We start from the raw sequence: 19,896 nt of genomic DNA, 5'->3' as shown, positions 1-19,896 counted from the left end.
TGTTTTGACTGCTGCTAACCCAGTGTTTTGGGGCTTCCCTGGTGGCTCAGTGGTAAAGAATCCACCTGCCAATGTAAGAAACGCAGGTTCAATCCCTGGATGGGGAAGATCCCCTGCAAAAGGGAAGGGCAACCCAGTCCAGTGTCCTTGCTCAGGAAATCCCATGGACAGAGGAGCCTGGTGCCCTACAGTCCATGGGGTCACAAGAGTTGGGCATGACTTAGTGACTACACGACAACAACAACCCAGTGTTCTTAGCTGCTCCCTTATTCTTCTGGATTTTACTTACACCTCTTCTGAGATACAGCGACCAGTGGAGAAGCCTTCTGCTATGGACCCGACCTCCCTGCTCCTCAGGTGTGAGGACAGTGCCCTGGGTCCAGGTTTGGTGGGAGACACAGCAGCTCTCCTAGCTAAGTAAGAGCCTGTTAGTTTGGAGCGAAGATGGCAGGATGGGGTGGTGGAGAGAGGGCTGGACCGGGAGCCAGTCCTGGTGGTAGGAACCTGCACTGCCAGTGCTCCAAGAAGCTTACTGATTGTATCATCACAAAGGGGATGAAAGCCCAGAGGAAAGCAGCTTACCTCGGTCACAGAGCTACCTAGTGGCAGAACTTGTATGGAACTCTGAGCCTGGAGGCTGGTCTCCTGGTCTCTGCTCATAAGCAGCATAAACTCAGCAAACGTGTGTATCTGAGCCTCACCTTCCTTATTTTCCAACAGAAAACACAGCTTCCCTAGTGGCTCAATGGTAAAGAATCTGACTGCAATGCAGGAGTTCTGGGTTTGATCCCTGGGTCGGGAAGATCCCCTGGAGGAGGGCATGGCAACCCACTCCAGTATTCTTGCCTGGAGAATCCCCATGGACAGAGGAGTCTGTCGGGCTACAGTCCCTGGGGTCACAGGGAGTCAGACACGACTGAGCGGCTAACACTAGTGGCTAGCAGTCCCCTCAGATAGGATCAGTGAGACCAAACACGACCATGGAAGTAGAAGGGGTTTATAGAGTCTAAGTGCAATGTAATGTGAAGTCTCTCATTTGCCTTTTTGACAGGCTATGCTGCTGCTGCTGCTGCTAAGTCGCTGCAGTCGTGTCCGACTCTGTGCAACCCCATAGACGGAAGCCCACCAGATTCCCCCTTCCCTGGGATTCTCCAGGCAAGAACACTGGAGTGGGTTTCCATTTCCTTCTCCAATGTGTGAAAGTGAAAAGTGAAAGTGAAGTCACTCAGTCATGTCCAACTCTTCACGACCCCAGGGACTGCAGCCTACCAGGCTGCTCCATCCATGGAATTTTCCAGGCAAGAGCACTGGAGTGGGGTGCCATTGCCTTCTCCGTTTGACAGGCTATAGATAGCTCTATACCTTAACTTTCTGGTGCTTATTTTTTGAGGCAGAAGTTTACATGTATAAGTTACAGGAAGAGACTAACACACATATCACTCACCTAAGATTAGACTTAACTTACCTACTTGGGACAAGCACTTAACCAATCAAGTTATCTAAGATTTTGAAGAGTAGTAAACTTTGCTGCATTTTTCATGATTAATCTAATTTTTTTCTCACAATCTATAAAGTGAATTCAATGAAATTATACACACACAACTGATTTTTTTAAAGGCTATATTGCATTTATAGTTTTGCAATGTTGGCTCTACTCCCTGTGCTGTACAAGGCATCCTTGTAGCTTATTTATTTCACACGGAGCAGTTTGAACCTCTTAATGCTCCACCCCTGTGCTGCCCTCCTCCCCCCACCCCCACTATAACCGCTAGTTTGTTCTCGATCTCTGTGAGTTTATTTCTATTTTATTGTATTCACTAGTTGGTTGTATTGTTTAGATTCTGCACATAAGTGATATCATACGGTATTTGTCTTTCTCAGTCCAACTTATTTCACTTAGGAAAATGCCCTCCACGTTCATTCATGCTGTTGCAAATGGCAAAATTCCATTGTTCTTTTTATGGCTGAGTAGCATTCCATTGTGTATATGTGCCACATCTTCTTTACTCGTTCACCTGTTGACGGATACAGAGGCTGCTTCCGTACCTTGAAGGTGCTGTGCTTAGTCGCTCAGTCGTGTCCAACTCTTCGTGACCCCATGGACTGTGGCCCGGCAGCTCTGCTGTCTATGGGGATTCTCCAGGCAAGAACGCTGGAGTGGGTCGCCATTTCCTCCTCCAGGGGACCTTCCCGACCCAGGGGTCGAACCCAGGTCTTCCATACCTTGGTTATTGTAAATAATGCTCCTGTGAACACTGGCGTGCATGCACCTTTTCAAATGAGTGCCGCTGCTTTTCTGAGACACACCCAGGAGTGGGGCTGCTGGACCGCTCTGTCCTCAGCTTTCCTGAGAAACCTCCACGTTGTTCCCCTCAGTGTCTGTGTGCACATTCCCAACATACAGCTTATTTTGGGCTCCAATAATTTGTAGAACTAGGGAAGGAAAAGGAAGTAGCTAGAATGAAAAGCGTGTCTCACACTTCTTCAACATTTGAAACAGCAAAGTGGAGCAGAGGAAAGAGTGCTCGGTGTGGACAGGGGGGCGCGGACGTGAGCAGGGTGGGTTTACGTAATGGGGGTCACTGCTCGCCGATAGGCCACCGCTGCATCAGCAAAGTAAAATGATACCATTCCAGCCTCACCAGGTGGCTGTGAAGTCAAGCAAGAGAATGTAGCTGAAGGAGCTTTGTAAACTCTAAAGCAGACCCAAGCTTGTGCTCAAGGCAGTTCAGGTTCCGAGGACACCGCTGGCCCATACGCGCTTTCCCATTGTTTACCTGCCTGCTAACCTTCCCCTGGACTGCAAGGAGATCCAACCAGTCCAGCCTAAAAGAGATCCATCCTGGGTGTTCATTGGAAGGACTGATGGTGAAGCTGAAACTCCAATACATTGGCCACCTGATTCGAAAAGCTGACTCATTGGAAAAGACCCTGATGCTGGGAGGGATTGAGGGCAGGAGGAGAAGGGGACGACAGAGGATGAGATGGCTGGATGGCACTGTCGACTGAATGGACATGAATTTGGGTAAACCTGAGGAGTTGTTGATGGACAGGGAGGCCTGGCGCACTGCAGTTCATGGGGTCACAAAGAGTCGGACACGACTGAGCGACTGAAATGACTGACTGAACCTTTTTAGAAAGGCGGTTTTGTACGGAACCTGCATTTCTGTCTCTTCTTGGCAGCCCTGGACTGACATTCCTGGGAGCAGGAGCATCAGGGCAGCCCACCTGCCATGGAGACTGGCTGACGGCTGCCGCTCCCCACCGGGCCGCCTCTTGTCTTTTATCCCATTGGAATGTTTCTTGTAATAGAGTGAAGAGATAGTGAAGCATTTCTTAGATTCAAGTCTTCATCAAAAGTTAGAAAAAGACAGACAGAGGGTTGCAAGGCTGGGAAAAAATGAGAAGAAGCACCTTTCTTTGCTGAAGCTTATGTTTACATGTTTTCTATGAAACAAGTCTATCTGTGTTCAAAGCACGTCCTAAGATGCCTTTATGAAACAAGCCCAGCCTGAATATCGTGACCTGACTCCACATGTCAGACAATGGTAGCGATACTATGTCAGCATCTCCTCATCTACTATTTCTCCTGCCCTTTCTACTTAGCAGGATAGGAACTGCTTTTACAATCATTGCATCCTTTTGTAACCCTGAAACCCTTTATCACAACATTTTGCAGTGTTATATAATCAGTTTCAAGGTAGTTGCTCAGTCATGTCCGACTCTTTGTGACCCCATGATTGTAGCCCACCAGGTTCCTCTGTCCATGGGATTCTCCAGACAAGAATACTGGAGTGGGTTGTCATTCCCATCTCCAGGGGATCTTCCCAACCCAGGGATAGAACCGGAGTCTTCCGCATTGGCAGACAGATTCTTTACTGTCTGAGCCACTTAGCATAGTGGTATATAATAAGTTCCAAGTTTCTCCAATTTAAGTATGACTGCCTTACTTTTTTTTTTTCTTTTACCTTTTTAAAAAAAAAAAAAAAATTATTTTGGCCTCACGGCACGGCATGTGGGATCTTAGCTCTCTAACCAGTGCCCCCTGAAGTAGAAGCTTGGAGTCCTAACCATGGACCACCAGGGAGATTCCTGAATTGCTTACTTTTAATCTCCCACATTTCCAGCCTTAGGTTCCAGTTCACGTTAGGAAATATGAATTTAACGACCTGAAGGACAGACAGATGTCCACCATCTGCTGTAGGAAGTCACTCATGCAAGACGTAAAAACTGATTCAGAGTCTGAGATCAATTATAAAGTCCAGAGGCCAGTCTGCCCGCATTTCCTCCTGATTAGCCTTGAGTACTTTCCTTGCAGGTCATGTGTTCCACCTTTACTTAATGGCATTTAAATACATTTCCAAACACCCAGGCTAGAAATGTGGTTATCTAGGGTCCTCTTTCTGCTGTACCTTCCACATTAATTTAGCTGCTACCTGCCATGAGTTCTATTCTGAAATGTCTCTGGAGTCTGTCACATTTTCCATCCTCACTGTCAAATATCATTGCAATAATTTTTAAACTTTTCTTTTTCTTGTCTTTTCCCTGGTTCCAGGCATTTTTGTGGTAAGACTCCTCGCTATAAGCAGTTTTGCTGTACAACTAATTGGCCATAAGACAAATTTGACGCAAAAGAGAAGGCCATAATAAAAAAGATTAAAAGGACATAGTGAAACATGAAAAATTAATAACAAAAATTTTAAAGACTTTATTATGAAAATATAAAATTATGAAAAGTATTTGAATACATTTAAAATATATAGATTCAAGGTTATAGCTGAATTGGGGGTATATCTTAGAGAAAGCAATGACTCTTTCTCAAATTTGATCATTAAGGATTCAGGATCTAGTGTTAGACATAATTTCTTTACCAAATAAAAAAATCTGCTGCAAGTCTCTCCAGATTTATTTTTCTGGGCTCCAAAATCCCTGTGGATGGTGATTGCAGCCATGAAATTAAAAGATGCTTGTTCCTTGGAAGGAAAGTTATTACCAGCCTAGGCAACATATTAAAAAGCAGAGACATTACTTTGCCAACAAAGGTCCGTCTAGTCAAGGCTATGGTTTTTCCAGTAGTCGTATATGGATGTGAGAGTTGGACTATAAAGAAAGCTGAGCGCCAAAGAACTGATGCTTTTGAACTGTGGTGTTGGAGAAGACTCTTGAGAGTCCCTTGGACTGCAAGGAGATCCAACCAGTCCATCCTAAAGGAAATCAGTCCTGGGTGTTCACTGGAGGGACTGATGTTGAAGCTGAAACTCCAGTACTTTGGCCACCTGATGCAGAGAGCTGACTCATTTGAAAAGACCCTGATGCTGGGGAAGATTGAGAGCAGGAGAAGGGGACGACAGAGGATGAGATGGTTGGATGGCATCACCGACACAATGGACATGGGTTTGAGTGAACTCTGGGAGATGGTGATGGACAGGGAGGCCTGGTGTGCTGCGGTTCATGGGGTCACAAAGAGTCAGACATGACTGAGCGACTGAACTGAACTGAACTGAAAACAAACAGGGACACTGCTGTTTCTCATCAGCACATGGAGCATATATAACTGCTCAACATATCCGGGCTACACTGGAATGCTGAGTCACCTACCCAGTCTATGTCATGGTTGTTTAGTCGCTAAGTCATGTCTGACTCTTTTGTGACCCCGTGGGATGGAGGCCCCTCCATCCATGGGATTCTCCAGGCAAGAATACTTGAGTGGGTTGCCATGCCCTCCTCCAGGGGAATCTTCCTGACCCAGGGTTTGAACCCACATCTCCTGCATTGGCAGTTAGATTCTTTATCACTGACTGAGCCACCTGGGAAGCCCCGTTTCCCTAAATCATGTAAGTCATATTCTGTGCCAAGTACCAAAATTCCATCTACATCACATTCTACATTCTCAAATAGCAAAAAAGTTCATATTTTCCAGAAATTTACACTCATCGGGAATCACATAACCCCCTTTCTTCTGAGTGAGGAGGAGGACCTTGGTTTTTCTTTTGCCTCCAACTTCTAATATTGTTACTGTTGATAAATTTTGTAAAAAGCAGAGGAGAGAACAGGCAGGTCTATCTAAATCGGCCACAGAATCAGTCAGTCTTGAAGACCGTTGTGAATTACCAGTCGAATCCTTTATATCATCTTTCATGGCACTGCAATCAAACTGTGAACCAGTTGCTTTATTTTTTAGAGCAAAATTGTCCTACAGCCAGTTCGCAACACTGCCTGCAGCAGAGATGCTTATGGTGAAAATATCAGATGTGCTTTCCCCCACCCCACTGCATTCTCTATGTCGAATACATATTTACATACAAACAAACGGTATAAACACCTCTCTAGTTCCTGTGATCTTCTATCATCTGATCAAGTTCAAAGTTCTTACCACAGCACCTTCAAGAGCTGGGCCCTTGTTTATTCCTTCAACCTCAAATTTTATATTGCCTGTGCCCGTGCTCTGTCATGTCCAACTCTTTGCAACATCGTGGACTGTAGACCGCCAGGCTCCTCTGTCCTTGGGATTCCCCAGCAAGAATAACTGGAGTGGGTTGCCATTTCCTTCTCCAGGGGATCTTCCCAGCTCAGGGACAGAACCCACGTCTCCTGCATTGGCAGGCGAATTTTGATACTATCATACTGTATTCAGACCCCACTCAATTCATTCATGATTTTCTCAAATTTTTATTGAACATCTATGATATGCTGAGTGTTCTCGTAGGTTCTGAAGACACAGCAGTGAACACAACAAACAAAAACACCCAGTCTTCTGGAGTGTCTATTCTGGGGATGGGTCGGAGCTGGCAGACAATAAACTAAACAGGTAGAATACAGAGTGTTTGAAAGTTATATGTGATATGAGAAAATAAAAAATAGGAGGATGGGGTGTAAGAGGAGAGATGGCAATTTCGTGTAAGAGGATTAGGGTCATTGACTACAAACTGGAGGGAGAGAAGGGTGCCTGGGGGGAAGCTGGAGGGGAGTGGACAGGGGGGAAGTCAAGGTGGAGAGGAGAGATGGGGGAGAGCGTCAGAGCACTCAGGGTCTTGGGCAGCCACACGAGGACTTCATCGTTTACCCAGTGAAATGAGAGTCACCGGGGTGGTCTGAGCTGTCTCAACATGACCTGTCTTAGCATATACACGGATCGATCATCCACTTCACTCGGCTGAGAACAGACTGAAGGCTCTGCCGCAGTCCATGTGTCACAAAGAGTCAGACACAACTTAACGACCAAACAACAACAAAACCTGCGGTAGATGATGGTGACTTGGATGAGTCTGGAAGCAACACAGCTGGTAAGATGTGATAGGGTTCTATCCCTGATCCTTTCAGTGGAGCCAAAAGGATTTGCTGAGAATCTGGAGATGGGGTACGGAGAGGATTCAGTAGAGACACCGAGATAGGTCCACGGGGTCCCAAAGAGTCAGACACGACTGAGTGATGAACACAACAGGTGTGAGACGCTCCCTAGGGGCCTTGTTGCAGGGCCCCCCTCACAGGAGTAGGGCAGTTCTCACCTTCCGAAGCTGACCTCATTCTCCGTGTTCACATGGATTCTGCACTTGTTTAAACGCACTTCCTTTCTGGCCTCTACTGTACCTCTTATTGCGTTGCATTATAATTATCGTTATCTTTTCTCTTCCTTTCATCTCGCTATCCTGCTACTCATCCTCAGCATAATTCCTGATACAAAATAAACAATCAGAAAAAGTCCATCGGATAATTCAAGTCTCTCGGGGCCACAGTCTCCTATGTTCAGTTGTTAGATTTCTTGATACACACTGCTATTTTTTCTCTCCCACAAAAAGAGCTGTTTGGCACACATCGTTTTAATCGATGTGAATTAAATTCTACATTTCTTGGCATGCTTTTTTTCATATTCCCTTGGGCATGTGATGTATCAAGCATGAGTAATATCTGGCACACAGAATCTCTAATAGCTTCCTTGCAATGATCGAGTTCTTGAGAAAGGGACTATTTGGACAGGGAATGCCCCAGTTCCTTGAAAATGGTGCTGACGAGGAGACATGGCAGTATAAACAATGAGCAATGGATTTGGTTTGGGGGCCCTCAAAGCCTTATGCATGGAAAATTGGAACCATTGCGTAGTATCTTTTTAGCAGCCAGTGAGTCAGTAATGATAGCTTGGCCTCTGAATATTGGATGCATTTATTATGTCTTCCTTTAGTGTTTGGCATATTTTGAAAGGAACATAAAGTAAAAAACTCATTTTAACAAATTCCACCCCACACCTCAAAGACTCAAGTTTTGGGAAAAGCAGTTGCTTATGGAGATAAATCTGGAGACGGAAATGGCAACCCACTCCAGTGTTCTTGCCTGGAAGATGCCCTGGAGAAGGAAAAAGGCTACCCATTCCAGTATTCTCGCCTGGTGGGCTGCCGTCTATGGGGTCGCACAGAGTTGGGCATGACTGACGTGACTTAGCAGCACCCCATACCTCTCCACCTTTACCAGCCCACCAGTCCTTCTCTGCATTTCCTGTTTTGTCAGAGCTTAGCCTTAACATATGTTTATGTCTATTCTTCTTCTTTATTTATTTATTTATTTTTACATGAATGGGCCCCTGCTGCATTATTTTTTCTATCACATGGGTCAGGAAGATCTGCTGGGAAAGGATAGGCTGCCCACTTCAGTATTCCTGGGCTTCCCTGGTGGCTCAGTTGGTAAAGAATCCGCCTGCAATGCGGGAGACCTGGGTTCGGTCCCTAGGTTGGGAAGATCCCCTGGAGAAGGGGAAAGGCTACCCATTCCAGTATTCTTGCCTGGAGAATTCCATGGACTATACAGTCCATGGGGTCTCAAAGAGTCAGACACAACTGAGTGACTTTCACTTCACTGCATTATTTTTTCTGTCACATAGTTTTATTTAAGAAGCACAAGCTGGAATCAGGATTGCCGGGAGAAATATCTATAACCTCAGATATGCAGATGACACCACCCTTATGGCAGAAAGTGAAGAAGAACTAAAAAGTCTCTTGATGAAAGTTAAAGAGGAGAGTGAAAAAGTCAGCTTAAAACTCAACAGTCAGAAAACGAAGATCATGGTATCTGGTCCCATCACTTCATGGGAAATAGATGGGGAAACAGTGAAAACAGTGTCAGACTTTATTTTGGGGGGCTCCAAAATCACTGCAGATGGTGACTGCAGCCATGAAATTAAAAGACGCTTACTCCTTGGAAGGAAAGTTATGACCAACCTAGATAGCATATTCAAAAGCAGAGACATTATTTTGCCAACAAAGGGCCATCTAGTCAAGGCTATGGTTTTTCCTGTGGTCATGTATGGATGTGAGAGTTGGACTGTGAAGAAGCCTGAGCGCCGAAGAATTGATGCTTTTTTTTTTTTTCAATTTTATTTTATTTTTAAACTTTACAATATTGTATTGGTTTTGCCAAATATCGAAATGAATCCGCCACAGGTATACATGTGTTCCCCATCCTGAACCCTCCTCCTTCCTCCCTCCCCATACCATCCTTCAGAGGCTCGAGACTGAGCTAAATGCCTCACCGGCTCCCGGCACCATCCCATGCTTTTGAACTGTGGTGTTGGAGAAGACTCTTGAGAGTCCCTCGGACTGCAAGGAGATCCAACCAGTCCATTCTGAAGGAGATTAGCCCTGGGATTTCTTTGGAGGGAATGATGCTAAAGCTGAAACTCCAGTACTTTGGCCACCTCATGGGAAGAGTTGACTCATTGGAAAAGACTCTGATGCTGGGAGGGATTGGGGGCAGGAGGAGAAGGGGACGACAGAGGATGAGATGGCTGGATGGCATCACTGACTTGATGGATGTGAGTCTGGGTGAACTCCAGGAGTTGGTGATGGACAGGGAGGCCTGGCATGCTGAGATTCATGGGGTCGCAAAGAGTTGGACACGACTGAGCGACTGAACTGAACTAATACACATATACATCATTATTGTTAAGTACAGTATGTATTTGTATACATATATATTACTTATGTATTTTTATGCATATGTATATATAGGTATATATGTGTATATATACACAAAGCTGTTCATATATAGGCTCCATGCTAATTATCTGTAGGATACTTTTTAAAGGGCATTTGCTGTTATGATTTTTGATGTATAACTGACAAGTCTGAGAAACCCAGCAGGATACACTGGTGTCCACAAACACAGGCTGTGCAAAATTTAATCAAGTCCCAGTTTCCATTATCAAAGCCTCATTAACCAAGCCATCCACGCTCATTTTGCAATTGTTGGATGGCCAAAAAGCAAGTAGCAGATGTCGACCTTGCAGAGGTTCACTTAATAGAGCTGAGCTTGATTCAGACTCAATCGCGGCTCCCCGGTCGTCACAGGGGCCAGCAGGACCGCAGAGGTGACATCACGTGTACACTGCCAGCTCCACGCTCAGGCCTGACTCACACCTTTGCCCTGAAAGGCTCTGCTGTGGGTTTGCTCCAGGGTGGAGCGGGGATGTGACTCACCCGATGACTCAGCCCCCACTGCGCCCCAGACCTGCTGATGGAACTTCCATGCGAGGAGTTAATTCCGTCCCACCCTGCTCACCAGCAAATTGGTAAAGAGCCACAGCCTAGGATGGCCTTTCACTGGGCAGAATGCAGCTCATCCCTGCGAGTCTCCATCCCCACCACCCACTAACCCCACTACCCAGCTCCCTAATGGCACTTTAAACGCAGAGGGGTCATTTAAGTATAATCCATCAAGCCTGGATGTGTAATATTGTGACTACAGATTTCAGCTTAGTCTGTGTGCTTAATTGTGTGTGCTGTGTGTGCTAAGTTGCTTCACTCGTGTCCAACTCTGAAACTCCATGGACTGTAGCCCGCCTGGCTCCTCCGTCCATGGGATTCTCCAGGCAAGAATACTGGAGAGGGTTGCCATGCCCTTCTCCAGGGGATCTTCCTGACCCAGGGATCAAACCTGAGTCTCTTACATCTCCTGCATTGGCAGGCGGGTTCTTTACCACTAGCACCACCTGGAAGCCCCATGTGCTTAATTAGAGGGATACGATTTATCTGTAGATAAATCCACCAGCCTGAGTGCAGTTTGAGCCTCTTTGCTTCTTAGCAGGAAGACAGTAGCTTCGCACAGTCTGGCGTAGAGCAGACTTCAGGTTTGGGGTGGGTTCTTTGTCCTCTGCTAAAGCCCCACACTGCTCCCTGCCCCTCCAGAGTCACTTCTTCGTGCACTCTGGTTGACAGGGTTATGAACGGTACGAGATAAATTCTGTGCTGCCAATTGCTGGTCCTTGGGATTCTTTTGCTTTCTCCCTTCTTTCAGGAGATGCTGCTGTTTCTCCCCAAATTGTCCTTTTCTCCTCAAGTTCCTTGTGGAGTCAGCATCTGCATTAAATCAGTGTCTGGTCTGTGTTTGTTCAGACCTTTCTGTCTCGCCAGAGACTTTTCTGGGACTGGCTCTTTTTGTGGTGGGAGAGGCTACTTCTCTGCCATTCAGGAAACTTCATTAGTAGGCTAGGAAAGACCAGCTTTTAGGTGCAATCATCAGAGAGTGTTTTCCCTACACGCCCACACCCACATTGAAATGGGCCCTCTCTATGTCAAATACCATTTCTGCAATTTAAAAGTCATGTGAGACTGGCAAGAGGGTCCTCTCAGCACCTTCCCTCCTGAATCTGGCGCTGCATCCTGGCCTGTGGTTTGGGGTATTAGCAAATAGAGCTGACATGCTTGAGGAGAAGTGAAACAGGAGGACGCATGCTTCTTTCCCCATCTGGGTAGCATGTTGTTGCAGGTGGGGCTGGAAGAAGACGGCTCTGATCCTCTCCCTCGGGTGATGCTCATTCTGAGCCATGGCTTTAATTTTCCTTTCCTAAATTCTTCCCAGTTGGCCAGTGAAAAGCACAATACCATTTGCAGGAATCATTTTTTAAAATTTCATCCCCACTTCTTCAATCCACCCTTTGAAAGTGCAGCTTGTCAAAGAGAAGCAAGGGCACAGCCGTGCTGTATCCCAGCACACAGTAACACTCGCCGCCGCATGGAAGCTCAGTTTAGGGGAAGAAGGTCTGAGTAGGAGCCTGGATCGCAGGAGGAGACCCCACTGCGGCCTGGAGGAGGTGAGCTAGCCTCTCCTGCCCACCCCTCCCCCCCACCCCCAAGGCACATCTTGAAACGGAGCAGTACCCTGCAGTTCTTGCCCCCCATGTTTTCCACCTGCCTTTTGTCTGTGGAAACATGTTAGCCAAAGAATACGTTTAATCAGAGAAGTGAGAACAGGCAAAAACAAAGGAAAACAGTCAAAGGAGACCAAATAATAACTGTACTCATTAAGCAAAGTCAAGGACATTTAGTTCCTTCTCAAGGACCACAGATAACATTCTGAGCTGTATCCTGTGAGCTGTCATAGATGCTGAACACATGGAAGAAGCTAACTACATGATGACTGCACTGTAGCCGTGACATCAGCGGCCACAATTCCAAGAACTGGCCTCAAGGAAATGGGAACAAACTGGCCCCGGAACTGAAGATTAACTGTACGTAAAACCATTAAGATGACGCTGATCAAACCATTGGGGACCAATTTCAAGATGACTGGCAGAGCTCACCATGCTGTTTCGGCATGTAGCCCCCTCCCTCCGTCTATAAAAACCTCTTGTCCACCGATCGTCAGCGGGAGGAGTCGGCCTTTGAACAGGCATCCGTCCTATCCCCCTCCACACTGGTTGCTAGCATCCAAAATAAAACAAAAGTTCCTTCCCACCAATCTGGCCTCTTTAATGGCTTTTGAGTGGCGAGCAGCTGGACCGCCCTTTCAGTTACTATCTGAAGGCAGAAAGCCAGCTCGGACCTCCCAGCCCCTTCTAGCCTACGATCCAAGCACTTAGTTAATTTGTGATTACACTCATCCTCCCAAGAAAAAGAAAGAAGCACACATAAGTGATTACCCAAGTCCCAAGAGGTGCAGAAGATTAACTAATGGAAAATCTGCTCTAAGTCAATGATGTAACCAGACCAGATGACCGTCCAAGCCCAAGGATTCCTGGAGTACACGGCTCTCACTCAGAAACGACGGCCGGAGAGAGGGAGTGTGAGCTCGTGTCCAGCGTGCTCAGCACAGCGCAGGGAACAGAGGCACCGAGAGGTGAGAGCTGCTGACAGAAGTGACACTTGTGTTGTTCACTGTCTGTAGAAACCCTGGTGATGTCACAGTCACGTATGTCGTCTGTCTGTGTGGTTTCCACGGAGCAAACAGGAGCATGCTGCTGCTGCTGCTAAGTTGCTTCAGTCGTGTCCGACTCTTCGTGACCCCATGGACTGCAGCCCACCAGGCTCCTCCGTCCATGGGATTTTCCAGGCAAGAGTACTGGAGTGGGGTGCCATTGCCTTCTCTGAGACAGGAGCATACTTTGAATTTAATGTTATATTGTATCTTTCCATGAAAGATGCCTCATTTGAGCTCCTGGACCATGGTCTATCAGATCAGATCAGATCAGTCACTCAGTCGTGTCCGACTCTTTGCAACCCCATGAATCACAGCACACCAGGCCTCCCTGTCCATCACTGTCCATCGAGTCAGTGATGCCATCCAGCCATCTCATCCTCTGTCGTCCCCTTCTCCTCCTGCCCCCAATCCCTCCCAGCATCAGAGTCTTTTCCAGTGAGTCAACTCTTCGCATGAGGTGGCCAAAGTACTGGAGTTTCAGCTTTAGCATCATTCCTTCCAAAGAAATCCCAGGGCTGATCTCCTTCAGAATGGACTGGTTGGATCTCCTTGCAGTCCAAGGGACTCTCAAGAGTCTTCTCCAACACCACCCACAGTTCAAAAGCATCAATTCTTCGGTGCTCAGCCTTCTTCACAGTCCAACTCTCACATCCATACATGACCACAGGAAAAACCATAGCCTTGACTAGATGAACCTTTGTTGGCAAAGTAATGTCTCTGCTTTTGAATATGCTATCTAGGTTGGTCATAACTTTCCTTCCGAGGAGTAAGCGTCTCCATCTGCAGTGATTTTGGAGCCCCCAAAAATAAAGTCTGACACTGTTTCCACTGTTTCCCCATCTATTTCCCATGAAGTGATGGGACCGGATGCCATGATCTTCGTTTTCTGAATGTTGAGCTTTAAGCCAACTTTTTCACTCTCCACTTTCACTTTCATCAAAAGGCTTTTTAGTTCCTAATTTTACTACAAATAAAAAGTTTAGCATCATGCTTACTCGGGAGAACTGAACAGTCTAGTAAGAAGAGTATGGACTTCATTCAGGTCTTTCTGGAGTTCTTCCTGGCTACAGGAAGTCAGGACCTCGTAATTAGACGGTGCCACCTTGGAAGCAGAGACGTGTTCCGGAATCCTGGGATGTTACCTGGCATGGAAAGCTCTGTTTGTGCTTCTGCCTGAGATGCCTGACCAAATCCACTGGTGACTCTTGACCAGGTAGCTGTTCTGCAACCTCAAAGGATGTGAAAGGCTTGTCTTGGGTGGTGCCTCAACCCAAAGGTGTAGAGCCCTGAATCTGATGCTAACTCTTCCGAAGCACAGTTCTTTCCATCTTGTTTGTGACTCCCCATCTGCCCAGCACTGCCTTGCTGCTGCCTCCCTGCCAAGGTGACCTGCCAACTTCAGGCTCAGCCCTGAGAGGATGCAAGCCCACCAGCATCACAGCTGGCGGTCTACTCAGAGCTCCACACTCAAGCGAGTGGGCTCTGGAGCTGGTGTGCTGCCCCGGGTCCACAGCGTGGGCTGCAAGGGGCAGAGCTGATGCTTCTAGAATGCTCGGGGAGTGAGGGTCCCCCACTTCAGTCCTCAGCCAGGGTGAGCCCGTCTGTCCTGCTTTGTCCTGGGGGGTCCCTTCAGTCAGCTGAGCCCATCACCTCTCACCCAATACCTGCTCGTCTCTTCTCCCAGGTGGGAACCATCCCTGTGAGAGCTCTTACCTCCCAGGTGTCTGCCCTTTACCCCCAAGGCTGGTCCTTGAACCGACCTGGATAAACTCCCTGATTCTGAAAACCCTGGCTTCCTCGTGGCCCCAGGAGCTCCCCAAGGCAGACCCCATTCTGGGTTAAACTGCTGAACTTGTGAGTCAGGCCTGCCCAGCAGCTCTGCGTGGTCTGACCCCAGCATCTCCCAGCCCTCTGCCCTCACTCCAGGCCCCTCGGCCTTCCTCCTCGTCCCACAGGGACCTGTTAACCTCAACCCCAATTCTGGTCCTTTGTAGGAGCTGAGCCTCTGCGCTTGTGCTCTCCCCTCTAATTTCACCTGAGTTGCTCCTTCTTAGGAGAAGGCAACGGCACCACACTCCAGTGCTCTTGCCTGGAAAATCCCATGGACGGAGGAGCCTGGTAGGCTGCAGTCCATGGGGTCGCTAAGAGTCGGACACGACTGAGCGACTTCACTTTCACTTTTCACTTTCACGCATTGGAGAAGGAAATGGCAGCCCACTCCAGTGTTCTTGCCTGGAGAGTCCCAGGGACAGGGGAGCCTGGTGGGCTGCCGTCTATGGGGTTGCACAGAGTCGGACACGACTGAAGCGACTTAGCAGCAGCAGCAGCTCCTTCTTATCAAGCACATCTCAGCTCACATGTCGCTTTTTCATAAAGACCTTCCCTGATGACCCGTCTCTGTCTCATCCTTCTTTTCAAGATCTCTCCAGAGTCTTTACCACTCACTGACGTGCTCATATTTATCTTCATTATCCTGTGTGTCTTTGTCTGTCTCTGGTCCTACAATTTAAGCTCCGTGAGAGCAGGACCTCACTTGCTCAGCCTCTGCTGCGTCTCAGCACCTGGGACATCTCTCGGTCTGTGGAGCCGCTCAGCTAATGCTTAGACAATGCATGAGTAATAACTTCTTCCACACATGGTTAAAATTCTCCCTTCTCACTTTTAAAACTTGATTTATTTTAAATTTGATTTTATAAAATACATTTATTTTATAAAATTTTATTTTATAAAATAAAATAGGTTTTATTTTAAAACTTTATTGTGAATAAAGCAAAATCACTTTCCAAGGCATTCTCCATTATCTCTCTGCCCTCTCCCCCATCTTTCCCTTGGCTGGGCCCAAGGCCCCGTGCACAGGCAGAGCTGGCACAGAGACCTGGGTGGGGGAGCTGGGCAGTCAGGCGGAGGCACTGCTGGACCAGTGGGTGGGGTGCCAGGCTGGGTGCCAGGCTGGATGCAAAAGGCTGTGAGACTGAGTCCTACCCCCTGTGAGGGCAGTAATGGGTGACAAACTGGATTAGCTTGAACCGTGAGAGAAAGAAACTCCACGGCCCCCCTGGAATTCGAGGATTAGTTGAAAACTGTTTGCAAGAGGGCTAGAAAGCCAGGCTGCCCTTAGGAAGTAGTGGCTCTGAGAAGAGCCCCTCTCAGATCTCACGTGGATGCTCCAAACACACAGCCCACACACCCAGGACCATAGTGACCATCAGTTCACACGCCCAGGACCATAGTGACCATCAGCTGACACGCCCAGGACCGTAGTGACCATCAGTTCACACGCCCAGGACCATGGTGACCATCAGTTCACACACCCAGGACCATAGTGACCATCAGTTCACACAACCAGGACCATAGTGACCATCAGCTGACACGCCCAGGACCATAGTGACCATCAGTCCACACGCCCAGGACCAAACTGACCATCAGCCCACACACCCAGGACCGTAGTGACCATCAGTCCACATGCCCAGGACCGTAGTGACCATCAGCCCACATGCCCAGGACAGTAGTGACCCTGGTCTGCAGTAGAGAGTAAAGTGTAGACAGTGCACAGAGTGTCAAGGAAACTAGATTCAGGAGCCTTCAGATGAAATCTAATGCATCTACTATTCAATATAATTCTGACTCCTAACAATGATATAAACTTTGCATCCTCTGGGACATTTTCTTTACGTTATCTTGCTTAATCCTATAGCAACCTCACATAGGAAGCAGAGCAAATAATACCATCCTCACTGTTGAGTAAATGGAAACTCTGAGTGGTTACGAAACTGACCAGTGTCATACATGTCATCAGGCTCTTACAGGCTCAGTAGGCTCAACTGAATCCGAGAAACTGCTCTCTCTAAGTGTTCACTTTGAGTAACTTATATTAACCCCAAGTCCTTTCCATAAAGTTGTAATTATTTATTTTATAAAAAAAATCTTAATTTATCAAAAGAATATGATACAACTTATTTAAACAGCAAAGTCCTCTCGAGGTACACTAAAATAGTTTAAAACATCTTTCCTGATGTATGAAACTGGTGCATTTAAATGATCAGATTTATTGTGTGAATTAAATAAGCAAACTGGACGATGTAAGGAATTCCCAGAAATCAACAAGAAAAGGCAAACAAAATAAAAACGGACCAAACATTTTACTAGCTGAGTCATGGAGAAGGAAGCCCAGAAGCCAAGCAAACATCTGCTTGAGAAGCAAAGCTAGCCCCCCTCTCCACATCCTCCTGGACTCGCGGCTGCCCACAGGGACCATGGTTCCCTGGCCGTGCCGTCTAAGGATGCGGTGAGATTTTGCCAGTGGAAGGTTTGCAGAAGGAATCTGTGCAGTTTCTGCCTTGTTTGCCAATAAGAAAATTGCTTTCCCAGAAATTCTCTAATTTTTTCCCCAAAGTTAGTATGTGGCAACTGCCCAACTTCAGCCACTGGGACGAAGAGGATGACCTAAGCGATGGCAATGTGACAACAGGGAGGACCCCTGACTAAGCATGGGGCAGGGCCCCCAACACACCAGCCTGACCGCCCATGCAAGGTGGCGACGCAAGAGAGAAGAACTGGAGCAGCTCAACTTCACCCTGAATAACACAAAGTTCCACCCAACGAGTGGTCTGGGAAGTTCAGATTGAAAGCAGATGCCATCTCATACCCTAAAGTTACCAACATTTTAAAAGTTCGATGATACTAAATATTGGCAAGACTCTGGGAAATAGGAAACCCACGTATAGTTCTGCCAGGAGCATAAATTGGTACAACTATTCAGAACACCATTTGTCAATATTACTGATGTGGAAAATGACCACCTCTACAGCCTTCACTTCCCTTCTAGGGACAGTAAACTTACATATGGAGACCATCGCTGCGGCAGTTCCAGCCTCACTTTCATTAGCAAAATTGAGAACAGTCTGAAAGTCTAGGGATAAGGGATGGATAAGTTGTGATACTTTCACACAGTTGAGCACAATTGACTTTAAACTGGATACACTGCATCCACACGCGCCAGCATGAATAAATTTCAAAACCATGGAACACCGAAGAGAAAAACAGTTGAAGAATATGTACAGTGTGATAGCACTTGGTGAAACAGAGTATGCAAAGCATAACAGAGTATTGCTTTGACTACATGTTTGTGGTAAGAATATAAAAGTGTGATGGAAGAATACTTACCAGATTCTTGATGTGGTTGTCTCTGGAGAAGGAAGGTTAAGATGGATCTGTGGAGAGAAACAAGGAGGTTTCAACATTGTTCACAGTGTTTTATTTCTTGTGTGAAAAGATGTCATGCAAAAATAAATTTTGAACTTTTAAATAACATAAAAATTAAAATTCTACATCTAATTTTCAGGATTATGCTTTTTGCACAAAGCATCCTGCACGTGTGTCTTCCTGGTGATGAAAAAATAGAGTGTCTCTCAGGAACAGCCATCCAGAGGTCAGGTTTTATCTGGCTTTTGAGAACACCTGGTTCATTTGGGCTGGGAGAAAACTCTGGGCCTTCTGCTTAGTGCATCACTCAGCAGCTAGTGTCCTCAAATCATACATGACATTCCCTATGCAATAGGAGGGCTTCCCGGGTCGCTCAGCTGGTAGAGAATTTGCCTACAAAGCAGAAGACCCTGGTTTGATTCCTGGGTCGGGAAGATCCCCTGGAGAAGGGATAGGCTACCCACTCCTGTATTCTTGGGCTTCCCTGGCGGTCATGCATGGATGTGAAACTTGGACCATAAAGAAAGCTGAGCACCAAAGAATTGATGCTTTTGAACTGTGGTGTTGGAGAAGACTCTTGAGAGTCCCTTGGACTGTAAGAAGATCAAACAGTCAATCCTAAAGGCAATCAACCCTGAATATTCACTGGAAGGACTGATGCTGAAGCTGAAACTCCAATACTTTGGCCACCTGATTCAAAGAGCTGACTCATTAGAAATGACCCTAATGCTGGGAAAGATTGAAGAGGGGAGGAGAAGGGGAAGACAGAGGATGAGATGGTTGGATGGTATCACTGACTTGATGGACATGAGTTTGAGCAAGCTCTGGGAGTTGGTGATGGACAGGGAAGCCTGGTGTGCTGCAGTCCATAGGGTCACAAAGAGTCAGACAGGACTGAGCAACTGAACTGAATTGATGCAATAAGAAGCTTCCGGCTTCTTTTCCAAGAAGATAACATCTTTCACAGCTGTCAGAACACCTACATTTACCTCCAGACTCTTGTGGTCAGCACAAGTTTGATTCCCACTTGTGTAATAATAAACCTGGTTAAAGGGTTTACAGTGCATCCTTGAGGCTCCATGTGGTTTGAGCGCCCATAACCCCCAGGAACTGGAGATCACATCCTCTGGCCTACAATGGGACATGAGATGGGTGGTGGGGAGGGCGTTTGCCTTCCATTCTGCCATGAATATTCTGGGCTTTTGCTCTTCTAACTGTAGTACCAGGTGATAAAGGTGACTTATTTCTTGTTAGTCGCACACAAATCAATCCTTGGAATGATTATTGTCAAATAATTTTCCTTTTTTGTTATAAAAGGTAAAACATATTACTGCCGAAGATAAAATCAGCCATCATAATTTCATGACCATTAATAGTTCAGTGAATAACTTTTCAGATTATTTTTTCTAAAATAATATTAAGCTATATATACACCAGTTTAGCCCTTTTCACTTAAGATTCTATCATTAACTTATTTCCATGTCATTACATTTTCTTCACAGGTGCATTTTT

General features: G+C 46.6%; 1 protein-coding gene across 11 annotated transcripts in view; it reads right to left on the bottom strand.

The window, feature by feature from the left end:
* The window catches only part of PSD3 (pleckstrin and Sec7 domain containing 3), a 607,319-nt gene that overhangs the window by 534,418 nt on the left and 53,005 nt on the right, over positions 1 to 19,896 (bottom strand). For all 11 annotated transcript variants that reach the window (XR_015156255.1, XR_015156254.1, XR_015156256.1 and 8 more), the window contains exon 2: positions 18,346 to 18,392. The gene's annotated coding sequence lies outside the window, so the exon portion shown is untranslated. The remainder of the gene's footprint in view (positions 1 to 18,345; positions 18,393 to 19,896) is intronic.

The sequence above is a fragment of the Bos grunniens genome, chromosome 27, assembly GCF_055505025.1.
Source record: "Bos grunniens cultivar Pamir isolate PY7600 chromosome 27, Bosgru_T2T1.0, whole genome shotgun sequence".
Classification (NCBI taxonomy): domain Eukaryota; kingdom Metazoa; phylum Chordata; class Mammalia; order Artiodactyla; family Bovidae; genus Bos; species Bos grunniens.
Note: the sequence above shows the minus strand (reverse complement) of the source record. Positions and strands in the feature narration are given on the sequence as shown.